Raw genomic sequence first — 23,322 nt, forward strand, 5'->3', positions numbered from 1 at the left:
GGTTGCTGCTGTGGTGTGAGTCTGATCCCTTGCCCAGGAATTTCTGGATGCCGTGGACATAGCCCAAAAAACAAAGAAAAGAAAACAGAGAATGGAAGATAGAAACCTTCAGAATTATACATGCCACACTGGTTGCTGCACATATTGCCACCTGCAGGTCAGCACCTGATCTTATTAGGGTGTGCTTACTCTGCACAGGTTATAGGTGGGAGCAGACTACCTGAGAATGGGCCATGGTCTGGCAGATACCCCAAAACATGTCCAGCAGAGCCCTCCACCTTGTGTAATATGCTCACTGTGGCATCACAGAATACTCTTCAAGCTTAAAAAAAAGGCTCACCTCACTGTCCCTATGGTGTGTTCACCATGGTCACAGCCTTGAGCTCACACACGGTGTCTCTAGTGTTTCCATGATGTGCTCACACCCACAGAAGTCCTGTGTTTTCACCGACGGTGGGATTCCTGCTATGTCTCCATGGTGTTCACCAAGCTGTCAGGGTGTGCTCAAGGTCACCACAGTGTCTTCACCACGCTTCTAGAGTTTGCTCCCACCTTGTGACATTGTAGAGTTCATGGCACAAAACAGTAAGTTCATACTCTCTATGTGGACAGCCTAGTGTCCCCGGGGCACTCCCTGTGTTTCTCAGGGACACCCACATTCATGATTCTGTATAGGATTAGGGGGTGGATGGGAGTTTCCCGTTGTGGCAAAGTGGTTAACGAGTCCAACTAAGGAACCATGAGGTTGAGGGTTCGATCCCTGGCCTTGCTCAGTGGGTTGGGGACCTGGCGTTGCCATGAGCTGTGGTGTGGGTCGCAGACGCCGCTTGGATCCCAAGTTGCTGTGGCTCTGGTGCAGGCCGTTGGCTGCAGCTCCCATTGGACCCTTGGCCTGGTAACCTCCATATGCCGTGGGAAGCAGCCCTATAAAGGCAAAATGACCAAAAAAAAAGGATTAGGGGGTGGACACTTACCATGGAGCCATCACACTCAAAGAGTGTTCCCACTTCCCTCCTCAACTAGTCACACTCAGTGTGATGTGCTCGCCCAGGCTGTTCATCAGGCTTTCCTGACAGCATTTACCAGACTCTGCTGCTTGCTTCCTGGGACCCAAGGCCTCTTTTCATGACTCTCCCGAGAGGCCCTGGGTAGCTCTGGGTGTGGTCTAGCTTCAGCTCTGACCCAGAAAGCCTGCGGCAGTGATGGGGACGGCCTTGTTCAGGGTGAGGTGAGGCAGATGTCATGGAGTTGTCCTCTCCGTGGCGGTATGTCCCCAGGACACGCAGCTGTTTAATGGGCCAGAGCTGTGGAAAGTTGAGTGTAAGGAGCCTCCCTCTTTCCAAGCAGAATCTTTCGCCCACATAACACCTGGGTCATAAAGATTTGAGACTCCAGATGGCCAGGGTGAGCAGACAGCAAAGGGGAAACAGAGGTGAGAAAAGCCATGGTGAGCGCACATAGCCGGACAGAGGGAGAGAACAGACATGGGCCCGCCGATACCATTCTTGGTGGGTTGGCTTTTTGTTCTCAGAAGCAAAGCAGTGTTCAGGGTGGCTGAATTAGAGCATTTCCCCCCAGGAGAACGAGAGCTTTGAGGACAGAATGTTGGCCAGTGACAGGGAAGGCAACCAAAAGGAAGAAGAAACTTGAATCCCACCTCCCATTTTTTAAAATTGAAGTAGAATTTTCATTCTGTAAAATTCACCCTTTGGAGTGGACAATTCTGTTTTTTTGAAAAATGCAAACAATCGTGTAAGCACTGTCACCATCAAGATAAAAAATATTTCCATCACCTCAGAAGTTCCCTTTGCCGTCAGCCCCTCTCTTCATTCCCAGCAGCTGACCATACCAATCTGTTGTCCCCATCATTTTGCCTTTTCAAGAATGTTCTGTAAATGGAATCCTTTAGTATGAGCTTTTAAGTCTTATAATACTGCCTTCGTTCACTTAGTATAATCACCCATGTCGTTGCATGTGACAATAGTTCCTTTTCACCGCTGAGTAGAAATCTATGACATAGCTATCTGTTCACCAGTTGAAGGGCATGTGGGTTGTCCCCAGTTTTTATCAATTACATTTTAGTTATGAATATCTGTGCACAAACTTTTGTGTAAACATGTTGTTCATGTTGTTGGGGTAAAGATCTACGAGTGCAATTGCTGGGTTATGCCTTTAGTGTGTGCTCAACTTTATAAGAAACTGCCAAGCTGGCGTTCCTGTCGTGGAGCAGTGGAAAAGAATCTGACCAGGAACCATGAGGTTGCGGGTTCGATCTCTGGTCTCGCTCCGTGGGTTAAAGATCCGGTGTTGCCGTGAGCAGTGGTGTAGGTCGCAGGCAAGTCTCGGATCCCGTGTTGCTGTGGTTGTGATGTAAGCCGGCAGCTAAAGCTCCAATTCAAACCCTTGCCTGGGAACCTCCATATGCCATGGGTGCAGCCCTAAAAGTAAAAACAACAACAACAAAAAACTGCCAAGTTGTTTTCCAGAGTCATTGTTCCACTTACATTCCAACCAGCAATATGAGCATTCCAGCTGCTCAGCATTTTTATCAACACTTGATAACTATTAAAGTTGCATGTTTGTTTTTAAGTCTTTCCAATGGTTGTGTAGTGTGTCGTTTTAATTTGTATCTCCCTGGTAACCAATGATGTTGAGCAGCTTTTCATATTTTCATTTGCCATTTCTATACCCTCTTCGGTGAAATGTCCGTTCAAGTATTTTGCCCATTTTGTATGTAATTAGGTTGTTTTCTCATTATTGAACTTTGAGTTTAGTTTATATTTCCTACATAAAAGTCCTTTATCAGATATGAGTTTTGAAAATATTTTTTCCCAGTCTGTAGCTCATCTTTTTATCTTTTTTTTTTTTTTTTTTTTGTATTTTCTAGGGCCACACCCGTGGCATATGGAGGTTCCCAGGCTAGGGGTCTGATCAGAGCTGTAGCTGCCAGCCTTCGCCACAGCCACAGCAATGTCAGATCCGAGCTGCGTCTTCGACCTACATCATAGCTCATGGCAATGCCATGAACAAGGCCAGGGATTGAATCCAGAACCTCATGGTTCCTAGTCAGATTCGTTAACCACTGAGCCACGACGGGAAGTCCTTTTTATCTTCTTGACAATGACCCTTGAAGAGCAGAGGTTCTTAATTTTGAAGTCCAATTTATCGATTTTTTATTTTATGTACTTCTGCTTTTGGTGTTGGATCTAAAAATTTGTGCCTAATCCATGGTCGCAAAGATTTTCTCCTATATTTTCTCTAGGGTTTTGATTTTTTTTTTTTTTTTTTAGTTTTAGGTTTTACCTTTAGGTCTATAATTCATTTTTAACTAGTTTTTGCACATGGTGCAAAGTATGAGTCAAGGTTCATTTTTTTTTGGCATGGAGATGTCCAATTGTTTCTGCACTGTTTGTTGAAAAGACTCTTTTCTCCATTAACCAATCCCTCATCTGCTCCTTTTTTTAAACACTCTTCAAAGTACTGATGGTAGTACCTAGAGCTTATTCCATGCATGAAGGTCAGTAGCATTGCAGGAACAAATGCCCCTCTTGCCTGATCCCAAGACAGGATTGCTTATGCCCAAATAAAATATGGACTTTTCAGGGGAACAGAGTTTTAGCTTTTACTTACAGCCCCTCTGGTCTCCCCAGGACTCAGACTCGAGTCTGCTGAGAACTGCCCCCAGGAGACTGCTAAGACTGTCAAGCACATTTCTGGGTCCAAGAACTGCCCGTCCTTTCCGATGACTCTCAGGTCTCCCTGGAAGCCCCTTGAACAGAGAGGTTTTGAATCATCTTCACCCAATTCATCAGCCTCTGTCAAAGACCAGAAGGCAGCAGCTGCCTTTACCTTTCTGGCCTCTTTCCTCTGTTGGAGTTGCTATGGATTTCCACTTGAGGCTGACCATAACCAGTGCAGGAGACAGCACACTGTGCAAGGTGTATCAGACTTCTGTCAAGATAGGACTCTTGAAGAAGCTTGGGACCTCGAGTCAGCTCAAACCCAGGCTGGGTCTCCTGTTTCCAGTCCTCTGATCTTTCTGTTTTCTCACAGTGGCCTCTCATCGAGGATGGAGGAGAGAGCTGGTTGCTCTCTGACACACCAGAGAGATGAGAGGGCTCCTTAGCTGGTTATGCACGTTAGGGAACAAGAATGATGATGCGGTCAAGCCATTCTGAGAAGAAGAGAAAAGAAGGCTTGTTGCAAAGATAGCTGAAGTCAGAGCTGGACTGAGGCAGGCCCCTCTCACACAGGCTGCCTGGTGTTTCTCCTGTGATGTATCTACTTTGCTCTAAGTGGCAGTCCCTCTTGCCTCGTGCTCCTCTGGGGTCCATCTCCTGTGTTTTCTTAGTTCAAATTCCACCAGGAGCCATTCCGATTGGCTCAGCTAGTTGCTGCCCCACCTCTATTGGGTAGAGCCTTTCCCAAGAAGCTCGCTTCATCAGTCACCTGCCAGTGGGTGGATGGGCTAGGTTTAGGTCAGATACTCAGACTGAATTGATCAGTGGCCACTCCCAGCCAAACCCAAGGGCAACAGTGCTTCCCCAAGCAGGGTGTCTCGGGGGGTGCAGTTACAGCTAGGAGAGCTTGGGTGTGGTGGTGCCATTAGGGTTACAAATGCAATATGGGGATTCAACCTGAAATAGGCAAACACGCCCTGGGCACTCCAGCCCACAGCTCTCCCCACCCTCTGAGCTGGCCCAGCCCCAGCCTATTTCCCACTTAGCACACCCTGAGTGAAAGAGCTCTTGGCTCCACCTGGAGATGCTATCTTCTCTCATTTGACTGTGAGTCTTAAAGGGAAAGGCCCGTGTCCTCAGCACCTGGCTCAATGTCATAAATTCATTGATCCCTGAGAGGGGAAAGGACTTCCAAGGCTGTCCATGAAGGTAGAAGCAGAGCCAGGGTGGAGCCCAAGTCTCCTGTTCCACCTTTAGGCTCCGCTTCTGCCTCCAACAGGCTCCCTGGCATCTCACTGAGATGTGACATTGGGGGATTGCAGACCCAATTCCGACTCTGGGGAGGCTTCTGGCTCTGCCCTGAGACGCTGAGACAGCCTCCCTTGCGGATGCAGGTCCAGCCCTGACCCCTGACACCTGGGCAGCTCTGAGTCAGTTCTAGGGGTAAACGTCCCGCCCTGCTTGAGGGAGCCTCCAGGGGATGCTCAGAGCAGACCCCTGGGCAGCCTGACCCCAGGTTTCCAAATGCTCTACTTCCCACTATGGCGCTCATGATCCATGAGAGCTGGAACAGGAGAGGGACGTGGACAGGCTGACTCAGCTCCTCCACCTTATTTAGGGATCTGAACAGCTTCAAGTGTGAATGATGGCCTCGCAGGTTGTGTACCCTGTGAGTGTGCACTTTGAGTGGCTGTGCGGGGACGTGCAAGCCCAACTAGGCATGTCATGACTCGTGTGTACTCATACTCAGCTCTGCTCCCCAAATGTCATCTTAGCCATTTCACTTTCCCTCTCTGGACCTCAGTTTCCTTCACAGTAAAATGAGAAGATTAGATGGGCTCCAGAGCTCCCTCCTCTTTCTTTTCTACCACTCTTACACTACCCTCCAGAGTCTTCTTCCTGTCCTCATCAGAGCAGCTCTCTCAGCCTCTGACACCCTGTCCCTACAGATCTCCATCTTTGACCTCCAGGTCTTATTAAAGCCTGTCTCTCAGGGAGTTCCCATCCTGGCTCAGTTGTTAATGAGTCCGACTAGGAACCATGAGGTTGTGAGTTCAATCCCTGGCCTCGCTCAGTGGGTTAAGGATCTGGTGTTGCCGTGAGCTGTGGTGTAGGTTGCAGATGCAGTTCGGGATCTGGCTTTGCTGTGGCTGTGGCTGTGGCTGGCAGCTGTAGCTCCCATTAGACCCCTAGCCTGGGAACCTCTATGTGCCTCAAGTGCGGCCCTAAAAAGACCAAAAAAAAAAAAAGCAAAAAAACAAAAACAAAGCCTGTGTCTTAGAGGAACAGCTCTCCAGCTCTCTCACCAAGAAGAATGCTGGTACATTCTCCACCACCTTGTTTGTGTGTTTTTATGTAATTGTGTGTCCGTATCTTAGTGTGTACCAGCTGGGCAGAGGGAAAGGGGGAGATGGCAGGGGCCCCCATGGGGAGAATGAGTCCTTGGTTGATGTCTCTGTGTTTCTTTTCCACACACACACAGCTAGGCTCCTAAGGGTACATACCCACACTCCAGCTTTATAGGCCTTCTTAGAATCTCTTTGTGGCAAGATTCAGCCAGCTACTATCTCCTGCAGGAATGCTTCCTCATAGCCCAGGACTGAACTAACTGCCCCTCTCCTGTCTTCTACAAGCCCTGTGCCCCTCTCCAGCAGAATGTTTATCACATTCTACTGAGACTGTCTCATTTCTTGCCTGCCCCATCTCTATGGTGAAACCCTAGAGGATAGGGACCACGTCTCACTGCCTCAGTATTCCAGCCCCTGGAACCTTCAGTGCCTGTGCGGACTGGGCTGGTCTGGCCACACATGCTCCCCGTAAGACATTTTACCATCCACTCCCCTACTCCCACCACCCCCTCTGCAGTCAGGGTAGACCCAACCTAATATACCTACAGGACTTTGCCCATGGAGCCACCACCCCAGGACTTTCCTTTGGGCCAGGCAAAGGCTTGCTCTAACCCTGAAGATGGAGGCAGCCTGGGACACAGGGTGTGGGCGGCCCGGCTGATCCCGCCCCACCCCAGGGCCTGCACCGCGGGGAGACTTCCTCCTTTTTTCTGAACTTTCTGGCCCAGGCGCGAACCTTGCTGGCGCCCATGGGCTTTTAATATTTTCCGTTCCTGGCTGTTATACAATATTTCACCTCAAAAATGCATCCTCCCCCTCACCAAAGGGCACGCCTTTCCAGTGAGAGGGACGGGGCTGAGTGGAGGTGACCCACCGCATTCTGGGGCTTGAAGGCACCCAGCCCAGCACGTTGGGGAAAGAAGTGCAGAAATGTCTTCCCAGCCAGAGGGGACGGGTTCCTGGGCCAGCCTGAGGCCCCATGATCCCACTGGAAGTCCCACTCGAAGCCTGGATCCATGACCAGCAGGCGGCCACAACTCCAGTCCCACGCCTCACACCTCCCCTCTGACCCAGTCAGGTGGCTTTGCTTCTCCGAGTCCAATGTCCCTACCTGTACAGTGGGGATGACCACACTGTAAGGGTCTTTAAGGGTCCTTGGGAGTGCTGCACATTTGGATCATCCAGGAGCTTTAAAAGATGCCCAGGAGTTCCCGTCGTGGCGCAGTGGTTAACGAATCCGACTAGGAACCATGAGGTTGCGGGTTCGATCCCTGCCCTTGCTCAGTGGGTTAACGATCCGGCGTTGCCGTGAGCTGTGGCGTAGGTTGCAGACACGGCTCGGATCCCGCGTTGCTGTGGCTCTGGCGTAGGCCGGTGGCTACAGCTCCGATTCAACCCCTAGCCTGGGAACCTCCATATGCCGCGGGAGCGGCCCAAGAAATAGCAACAATAACAACAACAACAACAACAAAAAAGACAAAAAAAAAAAAAAAAAAAAAAAAAAAAGATGCCCAGCGGTGCCTGCCCTCGGTGATACTGATTTAACTGGAGCGGGTGCCGCTGGGACAGTGATAGTTTTTAAAGCTCTCAGGTGGTTCTTCTCACTCACAGCTGAGAACTGGGCTCTGACGGGAAGGTCCTTTCTAAGAGGACTCTTGACAGGTGTCAGCTGCTGTTCTGATGAGCAAGGGCCCCTGACCCCCTATTTTCCCAAAAATATGCCCCAGGGAGGCATGAGATCCACTGTCAGGGTGGAAAGGCTGGTGACGCATCCTGCAGGTGCACCCTGTGACTTTCCAAGCCGGCACTGCTGCAGACAGATGCCTCTGAGTCCCTAGCTAGTCCCAGACACAGGCCAGGACCGGGCAAACCTGTTTTGGTGACCCCTCTGCTGGGTGGGCAGGTCCTCCTCAGAAGGACTCAGCCTCCCCTCCCCAGATGCAGGCCTGAACTTGGAGAGTGGGGCTGCAGGTCCAGGTCACCCCGCTCCCTTCACCCTCACTGCAGGGAAGGGCAGCAGTCACTGGAGAATGAAGCGAGAGAGCCAGATGCTCTGTGGAGAGAGGGGGGAGGATGTTTGGGGGCCCGGTGGGGAGAATGACATCTGCTTTCCTCATCCTGAGGAGAGAGGATCTGCAGAAGGTTCCACAGCCCCGAGGAAGAAAACAGGTGGAGAGCCAAGAGCCTGGGGGTAGGGGTTGGGGGAGTGGAGAACAACAGCTTCTCACAGTGAAGGGGTTCACCTCCCCAGCCAGATCCCCATGAGTCCAGCCCTGGACAAAGGCAGAACAGGTTCTCTCCAGGGGCTGCACAGCCCCTGCCAGGGCTTCACCCAAACTCCAGTTTCCCGGTGAGGCTAGAGCCCTCAGTCTCCCCAACCCCTGGTTTTCCACAGGGCAGCAAACAGGGCGGAGGATGGGGGGCCGGAGCCTCCTCGGGGAAGAAGAGGCTGCTCGGTCTCAGGCAGCTGTGGTGGCTGGAGACTCTGTTCTGGGCTTTATTCACAGCTACAACCTGGGACCCAGGCTCCTGCCCAGAGGGCGGGGAGGAGAGGGAAGGAGGGCGGTAGGGGGAGCGTGGTGTGGGAGAGTCAGGAAGGAGGAGGAGACAGCTTGGCTGCTAGAGGGTGTGAGAATTAACCTGTGTCTTTTCTATCAGAGGAAGTCCTGGTGACTCCATTTTGTTCCTGCTTTGTCTGAGACACCCTCCTCCTAAAGCCCCCCTTTCCCTCTCCTCCCAGGAACAATTTGTTTCAAATTAGCCAACCAAGAAGAATGTGCACCCTGACCTGACTAATGGGAATGGGACAGATATACCACCCGCGTTAGGGATAAACAGGGGGGTCTTTCTTCTCGAGTGCTTTTTGAGCACTTGCGCCCTTCTGCAGAAGTAAAGAGCCTTGTCGAGATCTCCCCATGTTTGTGTGTCCCACTTTCTGACACTGACAACCGGAGCCGAGGTCACTTTTCCCCAACAAAGGGAGTCCAGGAAGAACAGAGACCACGACCACCCCCTCAGGGAGTGCTGCCTTGCCCAGGTTTGTTTTCCAACTAGGACTCTGGGCACAAGGAGGCTCTAGGATACTTGGGCTGGGCTGTGGCCTCCAGAGAAACATCTACAGCCTCAGCAAGGCCAGAGGGACCAGAGGATTACTGAGCTGGAAAAATCTTCAGTCCCACACATCTGCCCCCACCCCCTGGTACCTAAGGCGGAAAATGCACAGGTTTTGAGGCCAGAAAAACTGGATTAAACCCTGTCTCCACCGCAAACTACCTATATTCAGTCATTCATCCTACAACTATTTTCAGCTTCTACTATATACTAGACCCTGAGATAAGCACTGAGGGTACAGAAAAGAATGAAGCATAGCCTCTACCTTTGAGGAACTTACCGCATAGAGAGGGAGATGGACCCATAAACAGATCCCCATGGAACAATGTGAGATCACTGTATGGGTTAGTGTGGGCCACCTCTCTTGTGGTCCCTCTGGGGCATCCTCCTGAGGGTGACTATCAAGGAAGACTTCCTGGTGGAGGTTTCATCAGAGTAGAGTATAAAAATGAATGGCAACTGGACAAAAAGGAAGAGGAAGGACAGTCTGGGCAAAGAAGACAGCATTAGCAAAACCAGCTTAGTTGGAGGGCACGATTAGGAGTCAGGAGGTGCTGGAAGATACAGCATGTGGCAGTGTCTCTATCAAGATTCTTTGAGGAGTTCCCGTCGTGGCGCAGTGGTTAACGAATCCGACTAGGAACCATGAGGTTGCGGGTTCGATCCCTGCCCTTGCTCAGTGGGTTAATGATCCGGCACTGCCGTGAGCTGTGGTGTAGGTTGCAGACGCGGCTCGGATCCCGCGTTGCTGTGGCTCTGGTGTAGGCTGGTGGCTACAGCTCCGATTAGACCCCTAGCCTGGGAAACTCCACATGCCGCGGGAGCAGCCCAAGAAATAGCAAAAAAAGAGAAAAAAAAAAGATTCTTTGAGGAGAGCAACAGGAACTTTTAACTGAGATTTTTATTGAAAAGAAATTCACTAAAGGGATGTTGGATCCCACACGCCTGAAAGCCCAAAATCAGAAACTCAAAGCTAAGCTCCTCAAACCTACCCAGAGCAGAGAACGTGACACAGTGAGCTATGGAGGGACCCCAAGATCTTTTTTGTCCAGAGTTCTTAATCTTGGGTCCACGGAGGCTTTGGGGAAGCAAAAAGGTATATAACATTTTCAATGTGCGTATGTGTATTTTTCTGGGGACAAGGTCCATGACTTTTATCAGATTCTCAAAGGAATCCATGCAGTAGGTATGGTTCTCCCAGAAGCAAATCCTGAGATGAAGATTCATACGCAAGTGATTTAGTAAAGAAATGTTCCCAAGAGAAACCATTGAAGGAGAAAAGGAAGCAGGATAATAGGGGGAGGGGAAAAAGCCAGGCAAGAGTGAAATTTTGTGTGAAAGTGCACACTTGCTGGCAATGAAGTACGGAATACTCAGGCCAGAAAGAAACAAGAGCCAGAATTGAGAGGGGCATTGGATGGTTTTTGTTTTTTGGGTTTTTTTTGGGTTTTTTTTTTTTTTTTTTTTTTTTTTGGTCTTTTTAGGGCTGCACCAGAGGCATATGGAAGTTCCCAGGCTAGGGGTCAAATCAGAGCATCAGAGCTATAGCTGCTGGCTTATACCACAGCCACAGCAATGTGGGATCCAAGCCAAGTCTGCAACCTACACCATAGCTCATAGCAATGCTGGATCCTTAACCAACTGAGCGAGGCCAGGGATCAAACCCGCGACCTCATGGATACTAGTTAGGTTTGTAACTCACTGAGCCACAATGGGAACTCCCTTTCTTGCTTTCCTGATTATTTTTTTCTTATTCCATTTTTTCCTTTCCTAGTTTGCAAAGTAACTCCTTTTTGCTATTTTTAGTAATTATACTAGAAATTTTAATATGCATATTTTTCTAAGTCTGAAGTTAATATCTTTAATGTTTTCTTTATAAAGCAAGGACCTTAGAACTAAATCTAATCACTCTTATTTTAGCTTATATATTACTGCTCTTATGTATTTGAATTTTATCTTTTTTTTAAGCTTACAAAGACACTGTTAGAACTGTTTATACAAAATTTGTTTTTACTCATAGAGGTGCCAGTTTCTTTGTTCCGCATTCCTTCTTGTTTCTCATTCCTCCCTTTTGGAATCACTTTCTTTCTGCTTGCTAGTGGCAAAATACAGTTTTCCTTCATCTCACTGTGTTATTATTTTTTCCTTATTCTTAAATTATCTTTTCACTGGTTTTAGAATTCTTGGTTGACAAGCATTTTCTCTCAGCAGAGTGAAAATATAATTCTACTATCTTCCAGATATTAAGAAATCAGCTATTCCAGTCTAACAACATTACTTTGGAAACAATCTGTCCTTAAGACTTTCTCTGTCTTTAGTAATCTGCATTTTTCACTATGATGTGTTTACTTGTGGATTTCTTTTTATTTATTCTTTTAGGGATTAGCAAGATTTTGGGGGGGCACACCTGCAGCATATGCAAGGTCCCAGGCCAGGGATCAAACCCCAACAGCAGCTGCGACCTATGCCACAGCTCTGGCAATGTCAGATCTTTAACCCTCTGCACCAGCTGGGATCAAACCTGCACCTCAGCAGCGACCTGAGACACTGCAGAGACAAAGCTGGATCCTTAACCTGCTGCACCATAGTAGGAAGTCCCCAAGATTCTTGAATATATGGATTGACAGATTTCTGGATGAATCTCAGCTACCAACTATTCAAAAATTACTGGCCCATAACCTCTCTTCTCCTTCCAGAACTTCTAATTAAATGTATTTTAGACTATTTCACTCTATCCTCATATCTTTTAACTACTCTTTCATATTGTCCATCTTTTTATTTCTGTGTTGCATTTTAGAGAATTTATTCAGGTCTGACTTCAAGGTTTCATTTTATTATGTCTGATATAGTCAATTGTGTCTCATCTATTAAACCCAACCATTAAATTTGTAGATTTAGTTATAAGTTAAATTTCTAGAGGGCCATTCTATTGCTTTTTTTTTTTTTTTTTTTGCTTTTTAGAGCCATACCTGTGGCATATGGAGGTTCCCAGGCTAGGGGTCCAATCAGAGCTACAGCTTCTGGCCACAGCCACAGCCACAGCCACAGAGGATCCAAGCTGTGTCTGCGACCTACACTGCAGCTCATGGCAACGCCAGATCCCCAACCCACTGACTGAGGCCAGAGATCAAACCTGAAACCCCATGGTTCCTAGTTGGATTCGTTTCCACTGCACCATGACGGGAAGTCCTACCTTGCCCTTCTTTAGAGTATCTTATTCCCTCTCAAATTTTGAAGTTTCTCTTCTACTCTTTTGGCATTTTAAACATAGCTGTCTGATAATTCCAATATCTGAAGTCTATGCAGATTTGTTTCCACTGTTTTTTTCCTTGAGTGTTTTGTGATTTTCATCTAGGAGCTATTTATTTCTTTGGAGCTTTCTCTGCAGAAGTCCTTGAGGTCTGGGGTGAAGGTGGTTTTCAGGAGGGTTTGCATTTGAGTTGCCAGATGCTCATGGTGTTACCAGCCTGGGCCCACTTTATGTCTCTTTTTTTTTTTTTTTTTTTTTTTGTCTTTTGTTGCTGTTGTTGCTATTTCTTGGGCCGCTCCCACGGCATATGGAGGTTCCCAGGCTAGGGGTCCAATCGGAGCTGTAGCCACCGGCCTACGCCAGAGCCACAGCAACACGGGATCCGAGCCGCGTCTGCAACCTACACCACAGCTCACGGCAACGCCGGATCGTTAACCCACTGAGCAAGGGCAGGGACCGAACCCGCAACCTCATGGTTCCTAGTCGGATTCGTTAACCACTGCGCCACAACGGGAACTCCTGGGCCCACTTTAAATTAAATGCTGGGCTAAATTTTTCAGACCACCTAAGAAGTGTGAATCTGGGCTTCAAACAACATGGTATGGCTTATAGGTTTGAATTGGCAAAGGCTATCTCATTTTCTCCTGAGAAGGGAAATTAAGGTGGGCATTTCTCTTTTCTGTCTCTTGGGAGGTGGTGGTACCTCTATCTGGTTCATTCATTCACTAAAGTCCCAATCTTATGTGGGGAAGGTCTTATTAGACGTCCCACTTTAGAGAGGCCTTAAGTTTCTGAAGTGAGCTAGAACTGGCTCCTACCAGCTCAGAAGAACTCAATAGGCATTTTGCATGCCAGTTCTTGGTACCATTGATAGCTTGAAACTGGCCATGGTGGGAGTGTTTTTACCATGGAAATCAGCAAATCCTAAAAATAGGGTGCTTTGTTTCATTGGCGATCCAGTTACTAGCATACCACTGGTGTCTCTCAAATCACCCCACCCCTAAAAGTTCAAATTTATTGAGTTAAAACAGAAAAATGATAAAACTTCAGGAGTGCAAGATGGAAAAGTGCTAGGCATCTGCTTTACAACGCTGTGCTTACAGTTAACAATACTGTACTTTACACCTAAAATTTTAAGAGGGTACAGCTCATTAAATACATATGAAATATATATTATATCTATAGATAGAGATGGACCACATATTATATAACCACAACATAAGCAAACGAATAAAACAGCTCAACTTACCTCTCTGGATTCTTGCGGTGTTTAGCTTGAATATTTCTCACTGTCTTGCCAGCTCCTCAGTGCATTTAAAAAGTTGGTTTTTTTTTTTTTCTTTTATCCAGAATTGCTTTCAGAAGGAAGCTTACTTAGGGTACTGCACCCATCTTATTACCAGAAAAGGAAGTGTTCTCAGTTTCTCAACCTAGAAATTGAGACTATTGTGCTAAATCAGTAATTCTTAACACTTTAGGGACACAGGCCTTTTTAAAATTCGATAAAAACTAGGGCCTAGAGACCCTCTCCCCAGGAAAATACACACAAAGGAAATGTATGTTTCTGCCCCCCTGAAACCATGCCTGGGCCCAAGATTAAGAACCCCCAAAGTTGGCTTCCTGCCAGAGCTAACTTTGATAGCCCTGTAAGTTCTCCACCCTGAGCAGAGAGTTTCCACCAGTCTCCTTTTGGGTGAGTATGAGGAGTACAGACCTTTAAGTTTCTGAACTGGGGCTTCCAGGATCTGCAGGGCCTCTTGGAAAGGAGAAACTGAGAGCTGTCAACCAAAACTTACACAGAGCTAAACCACAAGCAATAGTCCTTCAACCAGACCTCTCCACATATCACATCTCTAATCTAAAGGTCACTCTGGCTACTGTATGGATGGCCCCTGCCAGATGCTGAGTCAGGTCTGGAAGAGCTGGGAGACTCTTGTCTGAAGTACTTCCCTTCTCTAGGAGACTCTCCCACACATATGCTCAAGCCAGCAGCAGCCTAAGTCATGGATGTTCAGCCTAGACTTCTGCACCCTATACTTGACCTCCTTGGTCTCTCTTCCCAGGCACAGGAAGTCCTGCCATCTTGCATTACTTAGTCACTCCTTTAGTCTGTCCGTCAGTTGGTATAAATCCAAAGATTTATCCACATGCTCACCCCCAGAACCTGAGAATGTCATCTTATTTGGGGGTGGGTGGGGGGAGGTCTATATGAATATAATTAAGGATCTAGAGATGAAGAGGTCATCCTTGACTTTCTCGATGGCCCCTAAGTCCTCTGACAAATGTTCTTAGAAAAGCGAGGCACAGGGAGATTTAATAAGAACAGAAGAGGAGGAAGTAATGTGACCACAGAGACAGTGATGGGAGTGATGAGGTACAAGTCAAGGAATGTCAACAGCTGCCAGAATTAGAAGTCACAGAAAGGAGTGTCCCCTGGAGCCTCCACAAGGAGTACGGCCCTACCGATGCCTTAATTTCAGCCCAGGGATCTGATTTTGAACTTCTGGCCTCCAGAACTGAGAAGATAAAGTTTTGATTGATTTAAGCCACCAGTTTGTGGTAATTTGTTACAGCAGCCATAGTAAATTAATATAGTTGGGTGATTCTCTAGTTGTTCCTTCTTGATGCATTTTGCTGGCTCCTTCAGGGAACCTCCAAGTGTTGGAATGCCCAAGGTTCAGTTTTCAGACTGCTTTGTCTATTCTCTCTCCCTATGAGATCTCATCCATTCCCATGGCTTTAAAAGGCCTTTTCTCCAAATTTTATTTGCCTTTTCTCCAAATTTTATCTCTTCTCATGAAGCCCAGCCATCTTCACAGGCAGATGAAAAGAGACCTCTGGTTCCATTCTCACCTCCATCCCCAAGTCTTCCTGGCCGGGTATCCCCAGCCACTCAGCACTCAAGCTGGAACTGTAGTAGCCTGCCTAGATTTCTCCATTTCCCTCGCACTGAATAAGGCTGCGAGTAGGTCTTATCTAGGTCTCAAAGTATTTCTCCACTCGGTCCACACCTCTTCATTTCACTGTCACCGTGGCCACCAGCATCTCTCGCCCAGATGACTGAAGCAGCCTCCCAACAAACCTCAGCTTCTACTCTCACCACCCACCCCAGTCTCTTCTTACAGCAGCCAGAGTGAGTTTAAAAAATTGAATGAGGTTGCAATTTTTGAACAACTTATTGAAATATAGTTAACATATAATTAACTATACATATAAAGCATACATTCTATAAGTTCTGACATATGTACATATCCATGAAACCATTGGTACAATAAAGAATATACCTATTGTTCTAAAAAGTTTCCTCATGCTCCGTTGTTTTTTTCTTTTTCTTTTTTTGCTTTTGTCTTTTTAGGGCCACACCCACGGCACATGGAGGTTCCCAGGCTAGAGGTCCACAGCCACAGCAACTCGGGATCCAAGCGGCGTCTGTGGCCTACACCACAGCTCACAGCAACACCGGATCCTTGACCCACTGAGCGAGGCCAGGGATTGAACCCACAACCTCATGGTTCCTAGTTGGATTCATTAACCACTTCGCCATGACGGGAACTCCTCCTTACGCTCCTTTGAAATTGAAGCCTCTCTGCCCAATCTCCCAACCCCAGTTGGCCACTGATCTGCTTTCTTTCACTATAGTTTGCATTGCCTAGAATTTTATATAAATTGAACATATGGTGTATATATATACTTTTTTTTTTTTTGTCTTTTTGCCTTTTCTAGGGCCGCTCCCGCATCATATGGAGGTTCCCAGGCTAGGGGTTGAATTGGAGCTGTAACCACCGGCCTACGCCACAGCCACAGCAACGTGAGATCCGAGCCACATCTGCAACCTACACCACAGCTCAGGGCAACGCCAGATCCTTAACCCACTGAGAAAGGCCAGGGATTGAACCAGCAAACTTATGGTTCCTAGTCGGATTTGTTAACCACTGCACCACGACAGGAACCCCTAATATATACTTTTTTTAATATGGCTTATTTTGAGATTCATCCATGCTGTTCACTGTATCAGTAATTTCTTTCTTTTTATTGTTGAGTAGTATTCCACTGTATGGATGTACCATTTTCTTTAACCATTCCTTCACCTGATGATGGACATTGGGGTTGTTTCCAGTTTTTAACTATTATGCATAAAGGTGCTATAAATATTAGTGTATAGGACTGTGTGGACTTATGTTGTTGTCTCTCTTGGATAACTACCTGGAAAAGGAATGACTGGTTCATGTGGGAGGTGTATGTTTAACTTTTTGAGAAATTGACAAAATGCTTCCCAGGGTGTTTATACTATTTTACATTCTCACCAGCAGCCTTAGGAGACTTAACAGCTGTTCCACATTCTTTCCAACAGAGTTTGGTCAGTCTTTAGCTTTCCTAAAAGGAGATGTGTAGTATGATATTTCATTGTATTTTAATTTATATTTTCTTGACAGCCAAGGAGCATCTTTTCATATCTTTATTTGATATTTGTATATTTCTTTGGAGAAATGTCTGTTCAAAAATTTTGCTTGTTTTTGGAGTTCCCATCGTGACGCAGTGGTTAACGAATCCGACTAGGAACCATGAGATTGCGGGTTCAGTCCCTGGCCTTGCTCAGTGGGTTAAGGACCCTGCGTTGCCATAAGCTGTGGCATAGGTTGCAGACGCGGCTCGGATCCCGCTTTGCTGTGGCTGTGGTGTAGGCCGGCGGCTACAGCTCTGATTCGACCCCTAGCCTGGGAACCTCCATATGCCACGGGAGCGGCCCTAGAAAAAAAAGGAAAAAAGAAAAAAAAAATTTACTTGTTTTTAAAAATTAGGGTTTTGTCTTCCTATTGAGCTGCATATATTTTTTTCTATATTCTAGATAAATTCTTTCTTACGTATTCTAGGTCTATGAAGAGGCTTTTAAAAAATATATTCTAGATACAAGTCCTGTTGGATACATGTTGGATAATACAGTTGGGTGATCCTCTAGTTGTTGAGCCATATTTTCATTTTCCTAGTGGTATCTTTTAGAGCAAAAGTTTTAAATTTTAATGAAGTCCAGTTTATCGTTCTTTTCCTTTACTGTTAGCACATTCTGTGTCATATCTGAAGACTCTGCCCAATCCAAAGGTACAAAGTTTTTTTTTTTGCTTTTTAGGGCCATGCCCATGGCTTATGGAAATTCCCAGGCTAGGGGTCGAATCGGAGCTACAGCTGCCAGCTTACACCACAGCCACAGCAACATTAGATCCGAGCCGCGTCTGCGACCTACACCACAGCTCATGGCAATGCTAGATCCTTAACCCATTGAGTAAGGCCAGGGATCAAACCCAAAACCCTATGGTTCCTAGGCGGATTTGTTTCTACTGCACCATGACGGGAACTCCTGTGATCCATTTTGAATTAATTTTTGTGTAAGTAAGGGGAGAGGTTAATTTTTTTTTTTTTCTTCTCACACAGATATCCAGCTGTTCCAGGACCTTTTGTTGACAGACTACCTTTTCCCAAAGGTGCCTTTGCATCTTTGTAAAAAATCAGTTGGCAGTATATGTGTAGCTTTACTTCTGGACTGTCTTTCCTGTTCTGTTGATCTACATTTTTATCTTTAATACCACACTGTCTTGACTGCTGTAGCTTTATAGCAAGTCTGAAATCAAGTAATGAAAGTCCTCTAAATGTACAATTCTTTTAAAAATTGTTTTAACTGGAAAAGGATTGGAAATATATCTAACTGAATCACTTTGCTGTATACTTGACACTAAAATAACAACGTAAATTAACTATACTTCAATTAAAAATGGCTTAAAAAATTTTGGGCTAGCCAAGGTCCTTCACATTTCATATACATTTTAGAATCAGCTGGTTTATTTCTACAGGAAAACCTGCTTAGATTTTGTTTGGAATTATTTTGAATCTATATTTGAGTTTAGTGGGAACTGCCATTTTGAAAATATCCAGTCTTCTGACTCATGAACACAGTAGTACCTCTCTCCACTTATTTAGGTCTTTAACTTCTCTGAGATATGTTTCATAGTTTTCAGCATACAAATCTTGCACAACTTTTTTTTTTTTTTTTTAGGACCACACCCGTGGTACATGGAAGTTCCTCTCTAGGGGTCAGAGCCGGCCTACGCCACAGCCTCAACAACACGGGATCCGAGCTGCGTCTTCAACCTACACCTCAGCTCAAAGCAACGCTGAATCCTTTTTTTTTATATTTTTTTTGTCTTTTTGCCATTTCTTGGGCTGATCCTGAGGCATATGGAAGTTCCAAGGCTAGGGGTTGAATAGGAGCTGTAGCCACTGACCTATACCAGAGCCACGGCAATTCAGGATCCGAGCTGTGTCTGCAACCTACACCACAGCTCACAGCAACGTCAGGTCCTTAACCCACTGAGCAAGGCAAGGGATCAAACCCACGTCCTCATGGATACCAGTCGGGTTCATTATTGCTGAGCCACAATGGGAATTCCTGGTATTGTTTTTACAATGCCGATTTTCAAGCATTCACATACAATTAATTTTCATATATTGATCTATCTTGCAACTTTGTTAAACTCATTTTTTCATTTTAGTAGCTTTTCTTGTAGATTAGGATTTTCTATGTATATGTATATGATCATGTCATTTGTAAATAAAGACATTTTTACTTTTTCCTTTTCAATCTATATGCCTTTTATTTTTCTTGTTATATTGCACTGGTTAGGACCTTTGGCACAATGTTAAATAGACGTAGTAAGAACAGACATTCTTGCTTCTCAATTGCAGAGGGAAAGTATTCAGCCTTCGATCATTAACTATGATGTCACTGAGGTGATCATATAGTGGGGCTCCCCCCTCTTTTTGGTTTGTTAATATGGAGAATCACATGAGCTGATTTTCAAACATTCCTCCAACCTGACATTTCTGGGTAAACCCCACTTGGTCATGATGAAATATCCTCTTATGTACTGTTGGATTTACTTAGCTATAATTTTGATTAAAATTAAAATTTTTGGATCATGTTCATGATGCATATTGGTCTGTTTTGGACCAAGTTTTCTTGCTTGGAATGTCTTCGCCTGGTCTTGGAACGTTTTTGTCTGTGAGACTCGTTCCTCACAGAATGAGTTAGGAAGTATTCCATCCTTTTCAATTTTCTGGAAAATTTTATATTAAATTGGTAACTTTTCTTTCTTTAATGCTTGGGAGAATTCACCAGTAAAGGCATCTAGGGCCAAAGTTTTCTTTGTGGGAAAATTTTAAACTATAAATTTAACCTCTTTAGTGGGTACAGGGATATTTAGGTTATCTATTTCTTCTTGAATGTGTCTCACACTCTTGCCTAAAGCCTCAGGGTCTTCCCCCAACACCTACCTAAATCCTACTAGGGCTTACAGGCCCCTGTCTGGTCTGCCTGGTCCACCTCTCCAACCTCATCTACGTGCCACCCTCTGCTCACTCAACATGTTCCGGTCATATTGGTCTTCTGGTTATTCCAAATTAACGCCAAGCTCTTCCCCATCTCAAGGCCTCGGTATCGCTTTTCACTCCATCGGGAAAGCTCTTCCTCAGGCTCTTTGCACGTCTTTTTTCCCATTCTCATACCCTAATTTTCAGATTATGTGTCAGGAAGGTCTTCCCTGACCATTAGATCCAGGGCAGGGCCTGATGGATATGCTCTCCCACAAAATCCCATTTTCTTCCTTTATAATATAAATACCCCTAAGAGCAAGGATCTTGCCTGTCTTGTTCATTCCTAAGTCCCCCGCACCTGGCATAACAGTGGGCACAATGTGTTCAGTTACTATTTGTTGAATGAGCAGACTTAATTACCTGGTTGAATCAGTCAGGCTGCACATCAGGTAGGCAGTGTGTCTTCTGTGAGCTTGCTGGTCAGTCTGAGGTTTTCAATGAGCCTGGCGTAGGTAGATCAGGTAGGCTTTGAGTGCTCCGTGGGGTGGGTCTGTGTGATTGACAAGTCAATCTCCTATGAAACCAGCTAGGACCGTAGGGGACACAAAGGAATAAAAAGCCCACCTTCAAGAAGTATCTGGTCACCTGTCTACTTGGGGTTCACTGCTCCCCAAGTGAAGTGAGGGTGGTACAGGGTGAACAGGGAGAAGGCTACAGAGTGTGACCCAATCTCTGGCAGCCATTCCTCAGCAACTGTGCTGCAGGGCTTCCAAGCCCCATAAATGCTTTACCTGGTCACTGTTGTGCTTAGGAAGAGCCTGTGCAGGAGACAGAGAGGAGCTTTGTGGCTTTTCTCCACCCCACCTCCCAACCTCCCCTGACCTGGGCTTTCTGCTCATGGAAACTCCCCCAATGGACCTGGCTGTCTGGCCCCAGGAGACAGGCGGTGGTGCACGTTGCCACTGCCCGTTCTCCAGGTGGCAGGATGTGGGCCTGTACTTCCTGGGGCCACTCCTTACAAATCAACCCATCCTGATGCACCCCCCACCCTGCTCTAGACCAGAGAGGCCCAGCTATCTGGTTGAGGAAGAAGCCCCATGGAATCTGGGGACTTCTCGGTTAATCACAAGTTTCCCCAGGCATACTCCTGGCTGTAGGGTCATGGGTTTGGCTAGAGTCCCGTCATGGATGAGTATGTGTAGGAGAGTGTCCGAACCACTTGTGTGGGGAGCAGCTGTTTGCAATAACTGGGCAGCAGCACCTAGGCCACCGGCAATCACTGCGCCTCCATCCTGCTCACCAACAAACTCCAACACCAGGAGGCCCTGCTCTGGTGACATCATCCTCCTCGCACAGTGCTGAGGGAAATGAGCTCAGGGCGGCCATCGGAGGCAGTCTGTTTACTTACAAAAGACCCTGGCCGTCAGCACCTCTTTGACCAGACATTCCCTGTCCTAGCCAGCATGAAGCAGAAATTTCCTTAAACACATTACTTTGGACACAACCCACTTGTGCCCTTGTTTTCAAATTTTTTTTTTTTTTTAAAGAGGAAAATTCCCAGTTCTGGCCCCAATTAGAGAAGCCCAATAATGATGGGGGGAGAGCAAAGTAACCCCCTGAGGAGGCTTTTGCAGGCGTGTTTCTCCCAGCTCCCCAGTAATCCCTGGAGCTGAAAGATCATCAAACTACTTCTCAAGTCACCCAGATGTGTGTGAGGTCAGAGGGATGGCCAGCATGACCTCAAGGGCAGACCCTCTTCTTGAGGGCCTCCCTCAGGGCCTCAGCCACCCTGAGCTCATACTTAGAGCATTTCTCAACTCAGCAGCCCTGGCTAGGCCCTAGACCCCTCCCTCATTCCCTCCAGGTCAGGGATATTTCAGGAGAGCCCAAGAGCTGCCAGATTTCACAGGCTCCAGGGGATTCCCAAGATGGTCACCCCCACCAGCCCGGGCTGAGAGACGCTGTCACCTGCCCTTCCCCAACTCTCTCCGTGTTATTCCTGCTGGAACGCAGCCATTCCAGAAGACTTGAGGGGACAGGTCTCCCCAGGACCCTAAAGCCACTAGCACCAGGAGCAGAGGGATGCCTTCCCAGGAATACTGATCATGGACAACAAGTGCCGTCCGCCTGGCTGCATCACGCGCGCTACTGGAGTTGGTCAGACAGGCCCAGACAAGTCGGGAAGCCCAAGGCCTTACCTGACCCAGCTCCTCCTCATCGTGGCCTGATCCTACTTAGCTCAGCGTCCTGCGGCACCCGGGCTGGGCTTGGGGCAGAATCAGGTCAAAAGAGGGCAGTGAATCTATGTTTCACAGTGCTTTTCATAAAACTAAGAAAATGTCAAGGGTCCACATCAGAGAATAGGGTGGAGGGAGTGGCTCACACACAGATCTGAGTTGGCAGCTCCTTAGAAGGCACTTAAGAAAGGGCCAGACTTTCTCACCCAACTGCCCCCGCCCCATCCCCAACCAACATAGCATCAGAACTCCCTAAACATGTGGTTCCAATCATTTCAATTAGTCAACATGTCTACTAACCCAGATTCTGTATCAAAGCTGGAACGACCCTAGACAGGAAAGAAGCTAATGTTTACTGAACATCTACTATGAACCTGGCATGATGCTCAACATGTTACAGACATTATCTTATTCAATCCTCACAACAACCCCGAGGGAGATTAAGTAACTCTAAAGGAGGCACAACTCGTATGTGGCAAAGCTTGGATTCAAACCCAGTTCTGACTGAACCCAGACCTTCTACAATGAAGCATTCCCAATTTAAACTTCTAGAAAGTAATTACCTCAGGAAATCAATCATACTCCTTCTGTAAACCAAGCAAAGCCTATAAGTTAAAGACATGATAATCCAACTCATCCATTCTACAGATGAAGAAACTGAAGCTGAACCACAGAGTGAACCTGAGCTGAACATAGGAAAGGGGCTCAGACTCAGTCAGCGTGCCTCCCACCACCCCAACCTCGTAGTCCTCCATCAACCCAGGGGAGGGAAGGGGGGAAGAAAAGCTGTGGGCTCTGCCCTCTAGAAAACAAGACAAAGATAAAAGAGACACAGCTACGGAATTCCCATTATGGCTCAGTGGTTAACGAATCCGACTAGGAACCATGAGGTTGCAGGTTCAATCCCTGGCCTTGCTCAGTGGGTCTAGGATCAGCATTGCCGTGAGCTGTGGTGTAGGTTGCATCCACAGCTTGGATCCGGCGTTGCTGTGGCTCTGGCGTAGGCCGGTGGCTACAGCTCCGATTCGACCCCTAGCCTGGGAACCTCCATATGCCATGGGTGTGGCCCTAGGAAAGACAAAAAAAAGAAAAAATTAGAATGAATAAGCAATGGAATAGAATGGTACAACACAGGGGACTATGTCTAGTCTCTTGGGTTACAACATGATGGAAGATCACATTAAAAAAAAAGTGTGAGTGCATGAGATGGGGCAGTGGGGGAGGAAGAGAGAGAGAGAGAGAGGGAGGGAGAGGGGGAGAGAGAGAGACTGGATCACTTTTCTGTAGAGCAGAAATTAAACGAACACTATAAATCAACTATACTTTGTGGGCAC

General features: G+C 46.8%; 1 protein-coding gene across 8 annotated transcripts in view; it reads right to left on the reverse strand.

Annotated features, from left to right (window-relative positions):
- Window positions 1-413: 413 nt before the first annotated feature.
- The window catches only part of PARP16 (poly(ADP-ribose) polymerase family member 16), a 62,636-nt gene continuing 39,727 nt past the window's right edge, over window positions 414-23,322 (reverse strand). For 3 of the 8 annotated variants that reach the window (XR_014816700.1, XR_014816714.1, XR_014816692.1), the window contains 2 exons: window positions 21,950-22,017; window positions 19,031-20,301 (listed from right to left, as the gene is read on the reverse strand). The gene's annotated coding sequence lies outside the window, so the exon portion shown is untranslated. Of the gene's footprint in view, window positions 553-974; window positions 1,305-3,849; window positions 4,175-9,419; window positions 9,599-13,638; window positions 13,833-19,030; window positions 20,302-21,949; window positions 22,018-23,322 lie in introns of those variants that run through there. The other 5 variants (XM_084978313.1, XM_084978279.1, XM_084978289.1 and 2 more) reach the window with 3 other exon arrangements.

This window comes from Sus scrofa, chromosome 1 (genome assembly GCF_054392235.1).
Source record: "Sus scrofa isolate SSC_HxYL_T2T_F1_AM1 chromosome 1, Sscrofa_HxYL_maternal_Yorkshire_Landrace_v2.0, whole genome shotgun sequence".
NCBI lineage: Eukaryota > Metazoa > Chordata > Mammalia > Artiodactyla > Suidae > Sus > Sus scrofa.